At 37.9% G+C, this 23,975-nt stretch overlaps 1 protein-coding gene across 1 annotated transcript in view; it reads right to left on the bottom strand.

Moving 5' to 3' along the window:
• TMLHE (trimethyllysine hydroxylase, epsilon) overlaps nucleotides 1–12,516 on the bottom strand; it is an 83,242-nt gene extending 70,726 nt beyond the window's left edge. The window contains exon 1 of the mRNA XM_063084065.1: nucleotides 12,418–12,516. The gene's annotated coding sequence lies outside the window, so the exon portion shown is untranslated. The remainder of the gene's footprint in view (nucleotides 1–12,417) is intronic.
• Between the last annotated feature and the right edge of the window lie 11,459 nt (nucleotides 12,517–23,975).

A 23,975-nucleotide genomic window follows, 5' to 3' on the forward strand; every position in this document is an offset into this window, starting at 1 on the left:
AAAAAAGATGACCGGTAAGGGGATCTTAACCCTTGACTTGGTGTTGTCAGCACCATGCTCTCCCAAGTGAGCTAACCGGCCATCCCTATATAGGGATCCAAACCCTTGGCCTTGGTGTTATCAGCACCACAGTCTCACGAGTGAGCCACGGGCCGGCCAAAAATTTTGTAGTTTCAGTGTACAAGTTTTTCACCTCCTTGGTTAGGTTTATACTTAAGTATTTCATTCTTTTAGATGCTATTTTAAATGTAATTGCTTTCTTAATTTCCATGATGGATAGCTGTTGTTAGTGTACAGAAATGCAACTGATTTTTGTATATCAACATTGTATTCTGCAACTTTACTAAATTTATTTGTTTTAACAGTATTTTTGTGGAGTCTTTAGGGTTTTCACATGTTTGCAAATCACATCATCTGCAAAGAAAAATAATTTTACTTCTTCCTTTCTGATTTAGATGGCTTTTATTTCATTTCCCCAATGAAGGCATATAAATGGTCAACAAGTATGAAAAAAATGCTCAATTATCAGGAAAATTCAAACCAAACCCATAATGGAATATCACCTCACACCTGTTAAGGTGGCTATTATAAAAAAACAAAACCAAAAACAAGATAACAAGTGTTGGCAAGAATGTGCAAAAATTGGAACTCTTATACACTGTTAGTAGTAATGTAAATTAGCATAGCTGCTATGGAAAATAGTTTGGAGGTTCCTAAAAAAAATTAAACATAGAACTACAATATGACCCAGCAATCCCACTTCTGGATACAAATTCAAAAGAACCCAAATCAGGACCTCCAACAGATATCTGACTTCCATATTCACTGCAACATTATTCACAACAGCCAAGATCTGGAAACAACCCAAATGTTCATTGACAGATGAATGAATAAAGAAAATATAGTATATACATATGGTGGAATTTTATTCAGCCTTAAAAAGGAAGGATATCCTGCCAGTTGTGATAACATGGATGAACCTGGAGGATATTATGTTAAATGAAATAACCCAGTCAAAGAAAGGACAGATACTGTATGACTCCACTTATATGAGGTATCTGAAACAGTCAAACTCATGGAAGCAGAGAGTGGAAAGGTGATTAACAGGGGCTGGAGGGAGGAGAAATGGGGAGTTGTTCAAATGGTATAAAATTTTAGTTATGCAAGATGAATAAACTATAGAGATCTGCTGTACAACATAGTGCCTATATTTAACAATATTGTATTGTGTTACTTAAAAATTTAAGATAGTAGAGATCATGCTGTGTTCTTATCACAATTTAAAAAGTGTAGCATAGCAGACAGTGCAAATAAAGTGCTATCTATTGAGGAAAAATGTTATTTACAAATAAATAAATAATCCATGGAAGTGAAGGAAATATTTGCAAATCATGTTTATTGTATGCACAATAAATAAATAACTCTGACAATACTTTCTTAATACTAAGAAACCAAACAACCCAATTTTGAAACAGGCAAAATGTTTAAATAAACATTTTACTAAACGAAGACATACAAATGGATAATAAGCACAATAAAAGATGTTCAACATCATTGTTTATTAGAGAAATGTAAATGAAAACCACATCAAGATACCATTGTATGTCTATTATGATGGCAATTACTACGAAAAAATGACAAAGACAACACCATGTGTTGGCAAAGATGGAGAGAAACAGAAACAGGAACACTCAGAACTCTCATACACTTCTGGTGGGCATATAGCTACTTTAAAAACCTGTTTGACAGTTTCTTTAAAAAGCTAAACTTGAAGTGTGCCTTTGGTTGAATGTCCCCCCAAAACTTAATTCCCACTGTAACTGTTGAGGGTGGGAAATCTTATTATGGCAATTGAAAGGTGGAGCCTTGAAGAGGTGATTAGATTGTAGGGCTGTGCAGTAGAGAGTGAATGACGGGGTTAGTCTCTGCTCTCTCTGTTCCACCATTTTTGCAATGTGAAACTGCTGTCATGTTGCCACTACCAAAGAAAGTTTTCACCAGATGTGTTCCCTGGACTTTGGATATCCAGCCTCTAAAATTGTAAGCAATAAATTTCATTTTCTTATAAATTACCCAGTTCCATGTATTTTGTTATAAGCAACAGAAATGGATTAATACAAAGTGACATCAACAAAATGGAAGAATAGCACTTTCCTCACAGAAACATCAATTTGAACAACCATCCACACATGGAAATACCTTCACAGCAGCAAAGGAATTCAGATGAGAGACTATAGCACCTGGGTGCAGCACAGAAACAAGAAAAGTTGAATTGAAGAAGGTAGGAAGTACAGTTTCACATTAACTGTCACCCCTCCCCCAAGCCCAGGCAGCACAGCATGGAGAGAGCTACCCTCCATGTGGGGGAAGGGGAGGGAAGTGAGCACCCAGCTTTGCCACAGACCCCAACACCAGGCTCACCCAAGTGAAACCTAGCATCAGGCTGGCCCATGCAGCCCCAGGCTCCAGGCTGGACCCTATAGCCTCAGGCTCCAGGAATGCTCTTACAACAGTCTGGCACCTATGGACCCCAGTTCCAGGCCAGCACCTGTGGCCCCAGGCTCCAGACCAGACCTCATGTCAGGCTGGCCCTGGTGGCCCCGGGTATCAAGCCAGTTCCTAAAGATTTAGCTTTCAGGCCAGAAGCTGCAGACCCAGCTGCAAGGCTGGTTACCATGGCCCCAGGCTCCAAGCCACCACAGAGCCAGGCCAGCCTAGGCAGCTTTAGGATCCAGGCCAGCCCTCCCAGCCCCAAGCACCAGGCCAGTATCCACAGACCCAGGCACCAGACCAGCCCCCACAAACTCAGGCTCCAGGTCAGCCCCAGTACGAGGCTGGCCTTAGGATACAGGCCAGCCCCAGTAGACACAGGCTCCAGACCACCCCTACAGACCCGGAACCCAGGCTTGCCCCTGCAGACTCAGGCTCAAGGCCTGCTTCCACAGACACAGTCAACAGGCCCACCTTGGTAGATTATGATGCCAGGCTGGCCCCTATGGAGCCAGGATCCAGGCTCACCCAAGCAGACCAAGTTTTAGGCCTGCCCCAATGGACCAAAGTTCCAGGTTTGATTCTGTGGACCCAGGCACCAAGCCATCCCACACAGACCCACATGCCAGGCCCACTCACTTGCTGACCCAGGCACCAGGCCATCCGCTATAGACCCACATGCCAGGCCCACTCATTTGCTAATCCAGGCACCATGCCAGTCTGTCCAAGGACATCAGCAGCAAGCCCACTCACAAACCCTGACAGACGATCCTCCTAAAATCTCTGGATGGGTTGACTGATGAAGGGCTTTCCCTGCTGTATTCAGTCTGTAAAGACAGCATGAAGTGTCTACTTCTTCAAATGCACAGACACCAACATAAGGCCATAAGGATCACAAATAATCAGGAAAACATGACACCACCAAAGGAACAAAATAAAGCACCAGCTATCATCTCTAAATAAATGGAGACAAAGAATTCAAAATACTCATTGTAAAGAAAGTCAGTGAGCTGCAAGAGAACACATAGAATACTTAAACAAAAATCAGGAAAACAATAAACAAACAAGGTAAAAAGTTCAACAAAGAAAGAGACCATAAACAAGAATCAAATAGAAATTCTGGAGCTAAAAAAAAACAATGAATGAACTAAAATATTCCTTACAGAGCTTTAAGAGCAGACTCAATCAAGCAGAAAAAGGAATCAGTGAGCTCTAAGACAGGTCATTTGAAATCAGTCAGAGGAACAAAAAGGAAAGAGAATGAAGAATAGTAAAGAAAGCCTACAGAACTTATGGGGTACCATTAAAGGATCAATTTAGGCATTATGGAAGTTCCAGAAGGAGCAGGGAAAGAGAAAAGGGAAAACTCACTTAAAGAAATACTGACAGAAAACTTCCCAAATCTGGAGAGGAAATGAATATCTAAATCCACGAAGCACAAAGAACCCCCAAAATATTAAATATAAAGAGATCTTCACTGAGACACATTGTAATCCAGTTCTCAAAAGTAAGAGACAGAGAATTTTGAAAGAAGCAAGAGAAAAGTAACTCATCAAATACAAGGGAACATCTGTAAGACTACTAGTGGATTTCTCAGCACAAACCTTGCAGGCCAGGAGATATGGAGATGACATGTTCAATGGGATGAAGAAAAAAACCTGCCAAACAAGAGTACTATACCCAGCAAAGCTGTCATTCAGAAATCAAGGAGAGATGGAGATTTTCCCATACAAACAAATGCTGAGGGAGTTCATCACCACTAGACCTGTCCTACAAGCAATGCTGAAGGGCCTTATTCAAACTAAAAGTAAAAGATGCTAATTAGTAACTCAAAAACTTATGAAAGTATAAGTCTCACTGGACATAGAAAGTACAGTCAAATTCAGAATACTCTAATACTGTATTGGTGGTGTGTAAATCACTTCAATCTTTAGTATAAACATTAAAACAAAAAACTATTAAAAATAATAATAGCTGTGATAATTTGTTAAGAAATGAACAATATAAAAAGATATAAATTGGGACATCAAAATTTTTAAATGGGTGGAGTAAAAGTGTACACCCTTTTTTATATAATCAAAGTTAAGTTGTTATTACCTTATAATAACCTGTTATAACTATAATGTATTTTTGTAAGCTTCATAGTAACCACAAAGCAAAATCCTATAGTAGATACACAAAAGATAAAAAATAAGGAGTTAAAGCATACCACTAGAGAAAACCATCTAATCTAAAAGGAAGACAGCAAGCAATAAAGAAAGGAAAAAAGGATCTAGAAAACAACCAGAAAGCAATTAACAAATTGGCAGTAGTAAGTCTTTACACATCAGTAATTATCTTGTATGTAAATAAATGAAATTCTACAATCAAAAGACATAGTGGCTAAACACATAAAAAAAAAAGGACCCAACTATATGCTACCCACAAGAGACTCTCTTCACTTTTACACACAGAGATTGAAAGTTAATAGATGAAAAAAAGATACTCCATGCAAATAGAAACCAAAAGAGAGCAAGAGTAGCTATATCAGATAAAATAGATCTTAAGTCAAAAACTGTAAAATGAGACAAAGAAGGTCATTATACAATGATAAAGGGGTCAATTCATCAAGAAGATATAACAATTTCAAATGTATATATACCCAACATTGGAGCATCTTTATATTATATACAAAGCAAATATTAATAGAAGTGAAAAGAGAGATAAATTGCAATACAATAATAGTAGAAGACTTCAATACCCCACTTTCAACAGTGGACAGATCATCCAGACAAAAAAAAATTAGTAAGGAAACATTGGACTTGAACTACATTACAGACCAATGGTCATAACAGACATACACAGAACATTCCATCCAACAGCAGAAGAATACACATTCTTCTCAAGCATACATGAAACACTCTTCAGGACAGATCATATGTTAGGCCACAAAACAAGTCTTAACAAATTTAAGAAGGTTGCAATGATATCAAGCATCTTTTCTGATCACAGTGGTATTAAACTAAAAATCAATAACAGGAGGAATTTCAAAAAATTCACAATTAAATGGAAATTAAACAACATGCTACTCAACAACCAATGAGTCAATGAAGAAATTAAAAGTGAAATTTAAAAACATCTTGAGAAAAACAAAATGAAAACACAACATACCAAAACTTATGGGATGCAGCAAAAGCAGTTCTAACAGGAAAGTTTACAACCAAAAATGCCTACATCAAAAAAGAAGAAATATCCAAAGTAAAAAACCTAATGTTACACCTCAAGGAACTAGAAAAAGAACAAAATAAGCACAAAGTTAGTAGAAGGATGGAAATAATAAAGATTAGAACAGATATAAGTGAAATAGACACTAGAGAAACAATAGAAAAGATTAACAAAACCAAGAGTTGGTTTCTTGAAAAGATAAACAAAATTGACAAACTGTTAAATAGATTAAAAGAAAAAGAAAGAATACTGAAATAAGATTAGAAAAGAAAGAGGAACATTACAAGTGATACTACAAAAATATAAAGGACCATAAGAAACTATGAACAATTATGCATCAATAAATTGGATAACTTAGAAAAAATGAACAAATTCCTAGACACACACAACCTACCAAGAGTAAATCATGAAGAATCAGAAAATCTGAATAGACCAATAATGGGTAAGGAGATCAAATCAGTAATAAAAATTCTCCCATCACAGAAAAGCCCAGGACCTGATGGCTATACTGCTGAATTCCACCAAATATTTAAAGAACTAATGCCAATTCTTCTCAAACTCTTCAAAACAACTGAAAAGGAGGGAAAACTTTGAAACACATTTTAGAAAGCCAGCCAACCCAAGCCAAACAAAAACACTAGAAGAAAAGAAAATTACAGGCCAATATCCCTGATGAACATAGATGCAAAAATCCTGAACAATACACTAGCAAAGTGAATTCAAAATCACATTAAAAGAATCATTCATGATCAAGTGGGATTCATCCCTGAGATGCAAAGATGGTTCAACATATCCAAATCTATAAATGTGATATACCACTTTAGCAGAATGAAGGATAAAAATTATCATTGGTGACAAGTAAACTGAGAGAAGAATGTATTTTCTTTTGTTCAGAAGCCTATCCAAAATTATTCATTATTTTAGAAAATCATGTTACTAACAATAATTGCATTTTTTGGTATTAGCCTGTATTTGTAGCTGTCACATTCATGGTGATCCATGTATAGGTGTAAGCATTTGGCCACTTCAAGTAGTCATGCTCCAGCATTTACATATTTAAATAAATTATTTTATTATAAATCACATTTACTTTTTCCTTTAAATTCTAGTTAGGGTATTATGCTCACATTTTAAAATTATATGTGTAGGTAGGCTATGCTACCTATGAATTTCTGGTTAGTAAAGAAGTTGGTACAAAATATTTGTTACAAAAAGTGCGTATCAGGTCTCATAGGATTTAGGTTGAGGGCAATTCTCAGACATGGAGACACTGCAGGAACAGCAAAAAAAATAAAGCAACATAAATGTCAAATGCAGAGTAGATAAATTGCAGTATGATCATACAGTAGAATATTATACAGCAGTTAAAATGAATTCCACTCTGACCTCCACATATACTATCTCTTATTCTCACCTGTTCTATGCTTCACACTCACTGGCTTTCCCTGCTGTTCCTCAGACATACCAGGGTGACCACTAGTCATTCTCTCTGCCTGGAATACTCTTCCCCCAAATTAACCCTCACCTCATTCTAGCTTTTGCTCAATTGTACCTTGTCAAAGAGGCATCCCTAACCATATTAGTTAATACTGTACTCTTTCCATGCCTGCAATCCACCATCCCACCCCTGAGTTCCACCACTGGTGATCCCCCCAACCCCTTAACCTGATCCATATCTTGTTCTATAACCCTTACCACTTTCTATACAATTTACCTATTTACTATGCCTATTGTTTGTCTCATTTTCTACAACAGTACTACTCAAAGTATGGACCATGGTGTCAGTCCACAAACTCTTTGTTACCAAGTGATAGTAAGTGTTTAGAAATGTTTATAGCAATTTGAGATGCTTGCAACACTTTTAATGAGATTTATGAAATTATCAGTCTCCTATTCCTTCACCACAGAGAGCTTGAAAAGCACTGTCTAGAATATATGCTCTATAAAAAGCAGGGATCCTCATCTGCCTTATTCACCGCCGTATCCCCAGCACCTAGAACAGTATCAAGCACAAAATAAGTGCTCAATAAATGCGATAAATGAAGGAGCTCACTTTCACTTTCAGTCCAGTAGGTGCAAATAAATGTAAACAGCCAATTACAATACATCACCACAAATATATTACAGGGGGGTACAAATGATGCTATAGGGACACATACTGAGGTAGTTTGAGAGGACTTCTCAGAGGAGGTAAAATCTGAGAATTAAGATAAAGCAAAGAGCACTTGGGGCTGAAGAAAAGTGTGAGGCAAGATGAAGCAGGCAAGTTTAGAGGATCATTAAGTAATTTTTATAGGTCGAAAATGACCAAGAAGGATTTATTTCAGGATTGCAAGGTTGGTTTAACACCCCAAAATCAATGCAATACACCATGGTATATTAGTTAATAACGTATAAGGGACAAAAAACACATGATCATTTTAATAGATTCAGAAAAAGCATACGACAAAATTCAACACCATTTGTGATTAACACCACCACCAACTAGCAGAAGAGAACTTCCTCAACCTGATAAATAAAGAACATCTACAAAAAACACACACCTAACATTACATTTAATGATGAAAGATTGAATTCTTTCCCTTAAGATCAGGAACAAAACAAAGATCCTCATTCTTGCCACTTCTATTCAATATTGTACTGGAGATTCTAGCCAGGAGAATTAGTCAACAAAATGAAATAAAAGGTATCCTGATTGGGGGGATAAAAGAAGTAAAACTCTTTGACATAATCCTGTATGAGAAAATCCCAAGGAATACACCAAACACACACACACATGCCCACACACACACTCTCTCACACTATTAGAACTAATAATTCTACTCAGCAAGGTCACAGGATATAATATCAATATACTAAGATCACTTGCAAAAAAATCAGAAAGTGATAGTGTGAAAATAATTCATAATAGCATCAAAAAGAATAAGATACTTAGGAATAAATTTAACTAAAGAAGTGTAAGACTTTTACACTGAAAACTACAGAACATTGTTGAGGGAAACTAAAGAATATCTAAATAAATAAAAAGGCATTTCAAGTTCATGGATTGAAAAAATCAATATTGTAAAGACAGCAGTTCTCCCCAAAATGATGTATAGATTCTATGCAATTTCTTCAAACTCAAAGTAGGGTCATTTATAGAAATTTACAAACTAATCCTAATATTTATGTGAGAATGCAAAGAATCCAAAATAGCCAAAACGATCTTGGAGAAGAACAAAATTTGAGGACTCATACATCCCAATTTAAATATGTACTACAAAGCTACAGTATTAAGGACAGTATGGGGCTGGCATAAGGATAGAAATATAGGCTAATGGAACACAATTAAGAGTTTAGATATTAACCCTAATATTTAAGGTCAATTGGTTTTCAAAAAAGTTTCCAAGATAGTTATTCAAAGTTCAAAAATTTTGACCTTCAACAAAATGCCATTAAGAAAATGAAAAGACAAGCCACAGACCGGGAGAGAATATTTTCAAATTATATATCTGATACAGGACTTTACATCCAGAATATGTAAAGAACCCTTACATCTCAATAAGGAAGCATTTCTCCAAAGAACATATATAAATGTCCAATAAGCACATGAGAAGATGTTCAATTAGCCATTAGGGAAATGCAAATCCAAACCACAATAAGGTACTACTTCACGCCCACAAGCATAGCTGTAAGTTCTTCAAAAAGGGAAAATAAGTGTTGGTGAGGATGTGGAGAAATTAGAACCCTCAGATACTGCTGGTGGGAATGTAAATGTAATGAATAAAAAATGGTGCAGCCCCTTTGGAAAACAGTTTGGCAAAGATTAAACATACAGCTATAATATGACCAAGTAATTCTATTCCTAGGTATCTACCCAAGAGAATTTATAACATATATCCACTCGAAACCTTGCACACAAATATTCATAGCAGCCTTATTCACAATAGCCAAAAGTGCAAGGTTTCGAGTGGATATATGTTATAACCCAACTGATACATGGATAAACAAAATGCGGTCTATCCATACAATGGAATATTATACAGCCATGAAAATGAATGAAGTATTGATACGTGCTACAACACGGATAAACCTTGAAAACATTATGCTCAGTGAAAAAAGCCAGTCAGAACATACATATTGCATGATTTCACTTATATAAAATATTCAGAACAGGCAGGGCTATAGGCACAGAAAGTAGATTAGTGACTGCCTAATGCGGGAGGTGGTAACAGGGATTGACTGCAAATGGGCAAGGGGGATGTCACTGAAGTGCTAAAAATGTCTAAAATTGGATTGTAGCGATGGTTCACCACTCAATAAATTTACTAAAAATCCTAAAAGTGTATACTTATGGTATGTAAATGATATCTCAACAGAAATTCTGACCAGCCACCAAAACAAACAAACACAAAACAACAAAACAACCCCAGAAAGCTCATCTCTTCGTGTCGACAATGTATTAGGCATCAAACAGAGCTCATTAGGCTGTTGTGCGATGTTGTAGTGTTGGTGGTGGCAGCAGTGACGGTAGGGGTAGTGGTTATCCCTTGAGGGCTGAGGGTCAAGTGATGATTTGGTCTTTAAAAATAAAAATTAAAAAGTCAATTAAAAAAGAATGTTGCTGGCTTGAGACGGAGTAGCAGCGAGGGCAAAGAGAAGTGGATGGAGTTTTTAAATATTCAGGGTGTGGAAGTGACAAGATTTTGTACTGATTAGATATAGGGAGTGGGGAAGAGTGAGCCTGCCTCAGACTGAGCATGCTTAGAGCTGAATTCCCGTTGTCCTCCCAAACTTGCTGTGCTCCTGTACTGCCAATCTCAGGGACTGGATCAGCATCCCGGCACACAGTAGGCATTCACTGATTGTCTCTGGAGTGAACAGAGTATGATGAATAGAGTAAAAATATACCCAAGCAAAGCAACCACTAGGTCCTGCCAAGAGGCCAGTCCTAAAGTCACCCTGAAGGTCGGCACAGCAGATGTCCAGCACGACTTCCCTCTCACTTTTCAGACCACTTGGGAAATCATCAGGTCCTTCCCTCCCCCAGAAGACCACCCACTTTTATATCAATCCCTCCTGCCTAGGACCTGCAAGTGTGGCACAGGCCAGGTTTTCCAGGAGTCTCATATCCTGTAAACCTTTACACAGGGCAATGGCGGGTGCATGTATAGCCCATATAAGCATGACGGACCTTTGGTATTGTACAAAGAAGCTCACTGTGGTGCCTGACAACTGGTGGATCTATGTTCAGTTTGGCCTCAGGCAGGGAGAGATTCTTCTCACCAAAGAGGTTTATTAATCCAGGGGTCTCCCTCCCCAGTCCTGACAGGCAGAAAACAGCTGCCAGTAACATTGTAGACACCGAGTGGTCAGTGTGGATATTTTACTGCTGTTCCCAGGGTTGACAAGCAGAGATACAGAACTACTTGTGGTTCCTGACACAGACACTAAAACGAGGAAGTGACCGTCCCAGTCCACACTTCCAAGAAATAAAGAACTAGTTGGGGTATGCTAAACAAGACCCCAGATTCAACCACCCCAGTGAACATTCCCTTTATCACACCGGCAATGAAATAAAGTATAACTTCATTAAGTATTGTAAAAACCATATTTACCTCCCATAGTTGTGAAAATTATAGTATTTTGCATAACATATAACTGCCCTTATCATTACCAGCAGTTCTTTAATGTGAGGCATTGGAAGTTGACACCACGATGTTGGTCCATAGTGTTTATAATTCTTCTTTGTCTTCATAATGAAGTTAACGTAAAATAAACTGTATGGAACTTTTACTACAGTGTGTCCCGAAAGAGCAATGCCAAGCTAAGAAGCAACCCTAAAAGACTGCTATATCTCAATGGATTATGGAAGTGTTGCTAAATATGAAAGCTCAAGTTTTTCTTTCAGCGATTGGGTATACAGTTAAATCACCCAAGTCTTTTATCATGAGACTTTTGCTAGTCAATATACTACGTCCATTAAACACATAACATTTTGGGCACTCATGTGGTTAAAATCGTAAAGCATTCAGAAGAGCACTCTTCAGAGCTGACATTCAATTAATGCGTTAAATGAATGTTGTTTTCCAGTTTTCAGGGCAGTCCGCAGTATTAAAAGGTTTTTCAGATTTGTTTTCAGAACAGAAAGAGACCTTCCCAGCCTCACTTCTCAATGCCCTACTCTGCCATTCCTTAGGCAGCCTTGCTCCGGAGGGGCAGACAAAGGGTAAAATCTGGGCAGAGGACGTTGTTAGCTGCTATGAGAAGGAAAGTGCTGCAAGGTCTTGCAGACGGCTGAGTTCCACGTTCAGCTTCACCGTGGAGCCAAGTGGGACACGGAGAGCGTAGGGACTAGGTGAAAGCTAGATACCAAGTCAGTGACAGACCCAGGACTGAAAGGTCCGACCATTTGAAACAATGGACACTGGCTGTCAGTCCCAACGCGAGCTTGCTCCAGCTTTTCCAGCTCTTCCCGAGCGTTAGGCCCATCTGGCCCTGCGCTCATCTCCGGGCGGACTCTGCCGCGCAGCTGGCACAAATTATGACGACAGCCATTCGGCAAGGCAGGAGTGGCCTTCTCCTCCGCCGGGGTGAAGGTGAGTACCACCGCCCGTGGGGAGAGCGGCCCGGGTGGGAATCGCCGCTGCCCGCTGCGCCAGGCCTGCGGGCGAGGGCCCGGGCGAATCCATCCGTCGCACCCATCTACTACACCCCTTCCCCGACCCGCGGGGCGGGACCCACCTGGGCTGGACGTCGCGACTCCCAAGTCCGCAGAGCGGGCGGAATTCCAAGTAAGGAGGGCTCGGCAGGGAGCCTCGCACCCGCTTTTTGCCTTTTCCCCGCGCTCCCCGCCCCCAGCCCGCTCCGGCCCCGCCGCGAGCCCCGAGGCCCCGCCCCGCTCCTTCCGGCTGAGCCGCCGCGCGCCGGGCAGTCGCCTTCCTTGAGCAGACGTGGAAGCACGGGCCCATCAACCTGCCCTGCGTGTAAAACCCGGGTCGCCTGCCATTTTAGTGCTCCTTCTGAGTCTCCCCACTATGCTTGTATTTATGGCGGCTTATTTAGGTTTGCTAGAAGTAAAAGTTTTCCGCTATCATTGTACCACTCTCTTGAGCTTGCGTAGATCACTGCTGGGCTCTCATCGATTCAGTTGAGCACGTTGAATCCAGGGCTCAGGTACAGTGCAAAATTCAGTGAGCACTAGAAGGAAATAAGCCATTAGAAGTAGACACCTCATGCAGGTCAAAATTTAAGGACAATACATATTACAAAAGAGGACCAAAAAGTGTACTGTAATAGTATGTGCAATAGAAATCCAGGGCACAGTAAAGACATTGAGAGCAAGAACAAACAAAAATATAATGTATAGATATTGAAAAATGGGAAATTGTGCAGTATTATGTTATTAGAGATGAAAAGTATTAGTCTAATGTCAAAACGTAGTAGAGCAAATGGTTTGTAGATGTCAGGATGAACAGGAGAAAAAAAGGCCTCCACATCTTTGCCCTGGAATTCTTTCTGCCATGGAAGCTCTACCCCCACTTGTTTATTTGTAAAACTGCTACTCATTTTTAATTCGATTTAGTTATTACCTCCTCTGTGAATCCTTCCCTGTCTTTCCCAGATAAACTTATATTCTCCTTTTTCATGGCTCCAATATGCCCAATGGGTCCAGTACAGGTCTCAAGTATACCTTTTATTCTGGAATGTAATTTCTCTCTTTGCATGTCTGTGTCCTCCAACAAACAAGCAGCTCTTTAAGAGCAGAAAACTAGTAATTTTTATATTTGTTTTCCAACCCCCTAGCACAGAACCTAACGTGTGTCTGTATTTAATGAACATTTGTTGAAAATTGTCGAGAACCAGCAAGTAGACAAACAAAAAGTTACTGCCAGGATGTGAATTAATGTAAAGGGGAATTACTGAATAGGTGAAATTCTACATTTAGTCTGGTTGGAATTCATTCATGCAACAAACATTAATGAGTGCCTACTGTATGCCAGGCACTAAACTAACCTCTGGGTGTAAGGTGATAAACAAAAACCAGATATAGTCCATGACCTCATGCCCTTGCATATAAAGAATGAATAGAAGTTGACCAGGCAAACGGGAAAAGGAAACATGTTCCAGACACAGGAAACAGCATGATCCAGAGTCCTGTAATAGGAAGAAGCATGACAGTAGCAATTAGAGTGAATGAGATCAGTAAAGGTAAGGTGAAATTGACAGAAAATACTCAAAAAGAGGCAAGAGTTTGACAGACTAAGAGTCAGAAAAAGAAGCCAATTGCCTTAATAATAGTAACCAACATTGATTAAACCTGCACCATATGCCAAACACTAAACTAAGGGTTCTATAGCAAATATTTAAGGTAGATAATATTGTTATCCCTACTTTAAGGATAAGGCAACTGAGACACAAATGGCCTAAGAAATTTCACCAGGATCACAGAGCAGTTACATTTTAGAGCTGAGATTCAAACCTAGGTAATTTGGCTCCAGACTCTAGGGCAGGAGCTGTAATAAAAGCACAAATGAAAACTACAAAGAACTCTTTCATAAAATATGTTCATTGATCTTAGATATTTGGCATCTATAAGAAATCATTCTAAGAGGTTCATTCAGAAACAATACCCTGGACTCAAACATTAATGCTCTAGACATAAGACATAGGCATAGACATCGGTTGATACTAGCAGTGGTAGTGGTGCCTTTGGTGTGTGATTCCATCAAGCAGCAGTGATGTTAAAATAAGGCATCAGAAGCAAGCCAGAAGAGGAGGAAGAAAATGGTAGGTGCCCTGAATACTACTTTGTGGAACTCATAAGACCTTGGGCAAAGGATGTCACTTTTCTGACCCTCAATTTCTTATTTCACAAATGGGCATAATAATAGCATCTATCTCACAAGGTTGTGGTGAATAAATGAGACAATGTGTGTAAAGCACCTGGCATTGCCTGGCACATAGTAAATGCTCTATGAGTATTAGCTGCTGTAATGATGATGATTACTCTTATGATGTTGCATTTTAGTGACTAAAGGAGAGGAGGCATGAACAACCAGGGAAGAAGTGATACAGGTACATCAGATAAATACTGAATGGGTGGTGGAACAAAAGTTTATTTCTTCCTCTTTTCATTAGTTGCACCCTTTTCCCCCTCAATTTTAGCACGTACTAACTGTTAGTAACTAAGTTTATAATTGTTTGCTTGTTCGTTTCCCTTATGGTATGTGTGTATGTGTGTGTAGGAGCTCAAACAGTGTCGAATACAGAATGGAACTCAAAGAATATTTGTGGAATGAATTAATTAATGGCTGGATAAAAAGCAATAGATACAAATGTGCTAGACGATAAAATAGAAAAAAACAACAACAATAGTATCTGCATCTTTTTATGTTCCAGCCGCACTGGCCTTCCTTCTGTTCCTAGAACACACCAAGCTTGCTCCCGTTCAGCTTCCAAAATATAACATGCTCATCCATTTGTCTTTGCCTGCACTGCTAACACTCAAGGCCCAAAGTTGGCAGTTTGTTTTCTGTAAAGGGACAGATAGTAAATATTTTAGGCTTTATGAGACACATATTGTCTCTGTCTGCAACTACTCGATTCTACCTTCACAGTGTAAAGCAGTCACAGACAATACATAAATGAATGAGTGTGGACATGTTTCAATAAAAGTTTATTTACAGAAACAGGCAGGAGAGAGGATTTGGCCTGTGGGCTGTAATTTGTCCACCCCTGCTCTAGGCCGTATTACTACCATCTCTTGCATGGGTTACTGTATTGTATAATGTGTGGAAGCTATCATCTCTGGCTACCATCTACATCTTAGATTTATCAGCATCTTAATAAAGCTTTAGTGCACTCTGATTCTATTTATAATCTTAAGAGTTCTTGAAAAATGGTTAAAATTGTGTATTAATTGTGATCTAAATTTCGATTTGTCAAAACTGGCCCTTGAAAGAAACCAAGTACTAGTGATCTTTGAAAGAATTTTTAAAAAGAAGGAAAGAAAGAAAAGAATGAAAATTCATCATGAAAGTAGTGACTTTTAATTGGAAAATAAATATTCTGGATACAATAGTGTTGAATTTGGCTGAGACTTTGGTCTATGACAACAATTATGCTATGTACTCTACAGAAAAACAAGTAAACTCTAAAACTTTTCAGAAATCATCTAGGCTATGCAAAATTTTCATCATCTACTGCTGGCAAGAATGATCAGAACCAAGGATTCAATGCCATTAAGACTCTCTATCGTCCTTTTATCTCTATTCTTCCTTGCACATTTATGTGGCACCTCTCTCCTCTCCTTTACAAGTGTCAGAACTTCGCTGTGGTCTGCTTACTTCTTCTCCTCTCTGCTTTCCTAGGGCCTCAGATTACAGTATAGCTCTGTGGAAGTCCCAGCCACCTGAACTGGGAGCTCCAAAGCAAAGATTGCTGATTAGAGGAATCTCACACTGGGCAGAAATAGCCCTAATATTCCTCTTGTACTCAGAAATTGGCTGGAGATGCCTGCGAAGGGAATGGTCTTGGATCAAATGATGCAGAAATATTTTGAGTGCTGCAGATGGATACTGTCAGCTGATTGCATTCCTCACAGTAGGTTTTTTCTTGAAAGATCAGAGAGACACCTCCGTGGCTGTCACAGACACTGTCCTGTATCCTATAAATCTAGGGAAGAATTCATTGGCCAATTTTGAGGCTGGTGTCTGTTTAGAACCAACCAACCGTAGTTAGGTGAGTAATGTCACATTATACCAAAGGACAGTTTTCCTGGTTTGCCCAGGACTGAGGGATTCCCTGGGATGTGAGATGTTGCTACAACAGCAACAGTCCAGGGAAAACAGGAATAGTTAGTTACTCTAGTGGTACCCACGGTAATGGGGATGGGAGGGACAAGTAAGACAATCCTATAAGAACCTACTATATAAACAATTGTATTTTACTCCATTTTATGGAGGAAATTCTATGTTATTTTGGATTAGCTGGATTAGGAGAATTTGTGAAGGTCTCGGGACTGTTCCCTTGAAAATGCCAAAGGTTTTATACTTTATTTCTTGTATGCTCTCTCTCTTGTACATTTATACATGCTTCCTACACCTAGAATGCTTCTCTCACTGAAACCTCACTCTTGTCCTCACCGTTAGAGAAAAATGCCTCTAGCCCATTACTTTGTTTTCAACAAGAAACCATTTTTCTCGATGAAGATTAAACTACAAAGGGAATGCCAAGCACCTATCATAGGGCACAGCATAACATAGGAGCTTGTATCAGTCAGGGTTCTTAGTTGCATGCAACAGAAGCTGAATCTGGCTAATTTAAGCAGAAAAAAAGTTTAATAAAACTGTACTGGGGATGGCACTAGACTAGCACTCCTGCTTTTATAAAAACCACAAAACTGCATAAAATGTGCAAGGAAACTGTTTATATATATTGAACAATAGCACATGACTATGATCTCCAAGAGAAGACACACTCACAAATTAAGCCCCAAGATCACCCCAGCTCTTTGCATGGTGACAATTTCCAGATTCCAGCTTCAAGAACTGGACTCTAAGGTGACCTTGGCAATCCCACTAAGCGGAGGAGGCAAAGATCAGAGTTCAGAGTAGTTGAAGCTGCTGAAATATGTGGAGCAAGGCATCAGAAAAGACAAAGCTGTGCAGATATTGTGGTGGGCAAACATACGTCTTGGCATTTCCAGCAAATATTTTTTAAAAACGGAGAAGATTTATAGAACTTACTTCTCGGTTTTAAGACTTCCTATGAGTATAAAACTGCACTTATCAAAACAGTGTGGTATTGGAGTAGTAAATAACAAATAAATCAATGGTTTTGAAAAGAACCCAGTGACAGGCCTACACATATATGGTCATTTATTTATTTATTTATTTATATTTTTAATTTTTTATTTGGAAGTAATTATAAATTCACTGGAAGTTGCAAAAAAATGCAGGGAGACCTCATGTACGCTTTATGCAGGTTCCCCCCAGTAGTGAAATCTTGCATAATTCTAGTATAACATCAATCCAGGAAACTGATGTTGGCACAATCCACAGAGCATTTCAGAATTCAGTTACACATATATATGTGTGTTTATAGTTCTATGAAATAATGACCACCACAGTTAAGATACAGAACATTTCCATCATCACAGCTCCCTCGTGTTGCCCTATTATATAGCTACACCCACTCCACCCTTTCTCTCCTTCCCCAACACCTGGCAACCACTAATCTGCTCTCCATCTCTATAACTTTGTCATTTCAAGAATGTTATATAAATGGAATCATGAAATAAGTAACCTTTGGGGATTGGCTTTTTTCCATTCAGCTTAATTCCCTTGAGATCCATCTAAGTTGTGTGTTATCAATAGTTCATTTTTTTTAATTCTTGACTGGTATTCCATGGTATGTATGGATCTGAGTTTGTTCAACCACTCACCCATTAAAGAACATTTGGGTTGTTTTCAGTATTTTGCTGTTGTGAATAAAGAAGATATAAATATTCGTGTACAGTTTTTTGGTTTTTGTGTGTGTGTGTGTGTGTGTGTGGAAACACAAGTTTTAATTTGTCTGGCCTAAATGCTCAGAAGTACAAATGCTGAGTTATGTGCTAGTTGCGTGTTTAATGTTTTAAGAAACCACCACACTGTCTTCCAGAGTAGCTATATTGTTTACATTTGCATCAGCAATGAATGAGAGATCCAGTTTCTATGCAACCTTTCCAGAATTTTGTGTTATCAGTATTTTTTTTTTTTATCTCAGCTATGTTTTATTTCAGCTATTCTGATAGGTCGGCAGTGATATCTCATTGTGGTTTTAATTTGCATTACCCTGATACCTGATGATATTGAACATATTTTCATGTGCTTCTTTGCTACCTGTATATTATCTTTGGTGAGAGATCTCTTCATGTCTTTTGCACCTTTCCTACTTGGATTTTTTTTATGCTTGAGTTTTGAAAGCTCTGTATATATTTAAGATACTAATCCTTTGCTAGATATGTGGTTTACAAATAATTTCTCCCACTCTGCTGCTTGGTTTTTTTTTTTTTTTTTTATCCTCTTAAAAGCATATTCCAAAGATTAAAAGTTTTGAATTTCGATGAAGTCTAATTTATCAATGTTTCTTTCATGGATTTTGCTTTAGGTGTCAAGGTTAAAAACTCTTTGCCAAGACCTATATCTCAAAGACTTTCTAAAAGTTTCATAGTTTTGTGCTTTATATTTAAGTCCACGATCTATTTTGAATGATTTTTTTGTAAAGTGTAAGATCATATTTTTGCCTATGGATTTCTAGTTGCTCCAAAACCATTGCTTGAAAGGCTATTCTTACTCCATTGAATTGCTTTTGTACCTTTGTCAAAAATCAGTTGGGCATATTTGTGTGGGTCTATTTCTGGGTTTTTATTTTATTATTTATTTTATTAATTCTTTATAAAGTCACCAATGCTATTAAATACAGAAAGGAAGTCTCTTAAGTCACTAAATATTGAAAAAAATGAACCTCAAACCCTATCTCATACCATACACAAAATTCAACTTAGAATGAATCATAGACCTAAACTTAAATGCTAAAACTGTGAAGCATAATAAAGAAAAACATGGGAGAATATCTTTATGATCTTGCATTAAGCATATATTTCTCAGAATAGAAAAAAAAATTAATTATAAAAGGAAAACTGATAAATCTTAACTTTATCAACATTAAAAACTTCTGCACATCTAAGACATTGTTATGAAAATGAAAATATAAGTCATAGACTATAGCAAAAATATTGACAATACATATATCTTGCAAAAGTCAGCTATCTAGAATACATGTAGAACTCTTAAAAATCAAAAACAAAAACCCCGTTAGAAATGGGAAAAAGACTTAAATATACACTTTATAAAAGAAGATTAAACACATGAAAAGATGCTCAACATCTTTTACTGATTAGCTGAAGGGAAAGTAGAATCACAAAGACAAAACACTTCGCACAAAAATATGTAAAGTTTAAAAGAGTGACATTATCAAGTGTTGATGAGACTGTGATGGCAAAAGAAAATGGCACAATTGCTTTAGAAAACTAGTTAGCAGATTCTTATAAAGTTAAACATGCATTTTCCCCATGACTCAGCACACTCCTAGGTATTTACTAAAGATAAATGGAAATATACGCTCATACAAAGTTTTCTCCACCAATTTTTACAGCAGCTTTATTTTTTTATTGAAACATAATTGATTATACATATTTGTGGGGTCCAGAGTTGAATGTCAATACCTGTGTACAATGTGTGATGATCAAATCAGGATAATTAACATATTTGTCATTACAAAACGTAATTATTCTTTGTGTACGTTAACCAATTTCTCGCTAACCCACCTCCTCCTCCCCCTTTCCCACCTCTGTTTTTCCATAATGGCTGCACCAATTTCTAGTCCCACCAGCAGTGCAGGACGGTTCACCTTTCTCCACATCTGCACCTGCATTTGTTATTCTCTGCCTTTTTGATAATAGCCAGTCTAACTGGGGTGAGATGATATCTCAATGTGCTTTTGATTTGCATTTCCATGATAATTAGTGATACTGAGCATTTTTTTCATGTACCTGTTGGCCATTTGTATATCTTCCTTTGAGAAATGTCTGTTCAGACCCTTTGCCCATTTTTACTGTGAAGTTGTTTCAGTTCCTTGTATATTCTGCATATTAATCCCTTGTCAGATGTGTAGTTTGCAAATATTTTCTCCCATTCCGGAGGTTGTCTTTTAACTCTGTTGATTGTTTCCTTTGTACAGCAGCTTTATTTGTAATAGTCCCAGACTACGAACAGTCCAAATGCCCATCAACAGACAAATGGATAAACAAACTGTACATCTATAAAAAGGAATACTACTCACCCTTATAAAAGAAATGAATTACTCACAAACAACAAACATGAATGGATCTCAAAAACATGCACAGCTAAAGAAGCTACACACAAAATGATACATTATGTCTGACTCAATATATGTGGAAATTCTAGAAATTGCAAAACTATAGTGATAGATAGCAGAATAATGATTTCCTGGGGTAGAGAGGATGTGGATTTACTGAAGAGAGGAATGAGGGATGTAGCAATATTCTATATCTTGATTGTGATATTTGTTATACAGTGGACACATTTTTCAAAACTCATTGACCTCTGTGGTTAAGATCAGCACATTTAACTGTAGGAGGGTACTTCAAAAAGTTCATGGAAAATATAATTAACAGATGGCACCAATCTTTCTGTAAAATTTTCGAAGAACCCTTGTATATAAAATATACTTCAGTAAAAATTAAGTTGGAAAAAATATTTGGTAAGTAACAGAATCACCATGAAGGGTGGAGAACCAGGTATGAGGCTAGATTCATAACACTGACAACCAAACACTGCACAACTGGTGTAATGAGGAACACTCCTTCGCTATCACAAGGCAGTAACTGTCACTATTCATACCATTGCTACTTTTGAAACAAACTCAACTTCACCACAGCCCATCATGTCGAGGGGTGCCATTTTTATGCTGGAAGCTCAATCTGGCAACTATTAATTGCTGCTCAGAGAGAGAATATGAGTGCGAGAACATGCAAGAACAGCTGTTTTGTGATGAAACTCTGTCACTATCATTATCCTCTGGTTAGTGACTCTCCCTATATTATGTGATTCTAGATAGTTTTTAACCCTTGTTTTAAGCAGACTTATTCCATGCAATTCTTATGAATGGCTTAAATCCATTTTGGATCTAAGTCAAGAAATGCATAAAACAATGAAATATATTCTAGTCACCAAATCATATTTTTTCTCATATTACCTATTATTTTCTTTTTAGTCTTATTGCTGGTGAGGCAAACACCCTAAGCTCTGGAGTCTGACAAACATGGGTTTTAATCCTAGTCCCCTTGCACTGCCTACCAACCCTTCTTGGATTTTCTTTTCTTCTACCACTCCCCCACTTCCATGAGTTTCTTTTTTTCTAGATGAAACATTTCCTATTGCTTCAACTATTTCTCATAAAATGAAGCTGTCATCATATACCAACAGGAAAAACTGTGTCTTCAGGAGTCTGGAGGCGAAGTTCCCAAATGATGTTCTCTCTGCTATGGGAGTCAGAATAATGTCAGTCAAGGCCTCCTCATTCCAGTATGGTCAAAAATTTATTTGGGCTTCACAGGGTATTACCAGCAGTGCTTGGCCCAACTTTTCCATTACAACTGGATTCCAGCGCAAGAGACTCCATGTCTCTGGGGCTCCAGAGCAGCCCAAGACATTTAGGGGGTTCTTCATTTATACCCCATCATATCCCACAACATCCATGCATCTGAGAGAGGGACCTCTCCAACAGAACAGTGCAGGAGATCCGCACATGGAAGATAGAGTGCCCTGCCCATACTTTTACTACAAATTCTCAGCGGCCAAAAACCACCCCCAAAGGGAAAGTGAGTGGTTCCCACTATAATGTCAGTATCTCTGGACGATAGGGGCACCCCTTCTAGCAGGTATTAGGGTTGATAAGCTTCATGCAGAAGCAATAGAAGACCAACACCTGTGCTTGTCAAAGCCTGGTGGATATTCAGATAACCCCCACTCTGTACTTTTCATGCTCTAAACTCAGACTATCTGGGCTATAAAGTACATGTGATGCAAAATCTAATAACCTTCTGAGGGTTCACAAGAAATGATAACATCTCTGCTTTTGGAAAATCAGTTCTAATGGCCCTAAGGCATGTTTCATCCCTGAAGAATTATGGATACCGGAAGCAAAATTACTACCTACAATTGGACTGGGAACTCATGCTGTAAAATCAGTGTTAACCAGGCACCCTACAACTGTATGATTTGTCTTAATTAGACTTCGAATTCCATAATTTGCTGTCTCAGGAACTAATTCTGGCCATTTCTCTCGACTTTTCCTAGATCTTAATATTTTTACTGCGTTAATAGCCAATCCCAGTTTCATTCTATAGTGGAATCCAAATAGGATTCTATTATTTGGGCCATGTCTGCTAGCTAGAAAAACATGGAGATGCTTAGGGCATGACTTTTCACTTCAGGCAGAAAACGCTGCAATTCTTGGAGAAAACAGTGTTTATATAAATTTATACAAATCAATAATTAGAAGGGGCAAAAACAATAATGTGGGTCATCACGGTGTCCTGGAAATAACCTTGATAGATTGGACTGGGACCCACACACTTCCAAAGTTCCTTCTCTACGTTACTTCCTATTTAAGAGACAGCAGTCCCTCAAATTTTTAAATTATCTGAAGATGGTACTTTTAGTAGTAACTTCTTTAGTGAAGCAGAGCAACCGATGGGTTCCTTACATTTGCAAGCAAATCCCCAAGTGGAGCTGTGAAAAAGCATTTCTGGTATTTATTTACAATAGGTTTCCTTTTCAACCGACTGCCATACACCAGATAACCTGAGCATATTTACAGATCTTTTACAAAAATTATTAGGGCTGGCTGGTTAGTTCAGTTGGTCAGTGTGGTTCTGATTATACTAAGGTCCAGGGTTCGATCCCTGTACCAGCCAGCCACCAAAAAAAAAAAAAAAAAAAAAAAAAAAGGAAACCACACCAAAAAAAGAAAATTATTATACAAATAATGTATGTTTTAAGGAAAAAACTAGAAATTACATAAAAGCACAAATTAAGAAAATTTAAATTTCACCGCTTTTGCTATATGTCTATACCTATATCATCTATATCTGTATCTATCTATCTATCTCATAATCATCATCATCTATTTGTGGTCAAAACAACACTACAACATCCATTTTAAATGACCATTTTGCTTCTGGCAAAAGAGTTGGTAATGTAGTATTGTCACAGATCAGTCTCAGATGTTTTTTTAGCAGGTCTGATAATAGTATATAATAGTAAATACATTTTAGTGAAGTTTATCATTTAAATTGTGCATTGACAATAATTTAATAGTCAAGTATAATGAGTTTAATTGACTACAACAGAGCGTTTCTTCCTTTTTGTTTTGTTCATTCAACAAATGTTTATTAAACACCTACTACGTCACTAAGCCAGAAGCAGGGGAATAAAAGAAGCTGTTAGCTTTATTCCAGATTGCACAGATTTGAGGCATCTTTTCTTTTTAAAATTTTTTGATGAAATTTAAAATTTTTAATTGACAAATAATAATTACGTGTATGTACAGGGCACAATGCGATGTTTTGATCTATGTACACATTACAGGAATATTCAATCAAGCTATTTAAAATGAAAAATTTCAAATCTATGCTAAGATAGAATGATATCATGATTCCCATGTACCTA

Source organism: Cynocephalus volans, chromosome X (assembly GCF_027409185.1).
Source record: "Cynocephalus volans isolate mCynVol1 chromosome X, mCynVol1.pri, whole genome shotgun sequence".
NCBI lineage: Eukaryota > Metazoa > Chordata > Mammalia > Dermoptera > Cynocephalidae > Cynocephalus > Cynocephalus volans.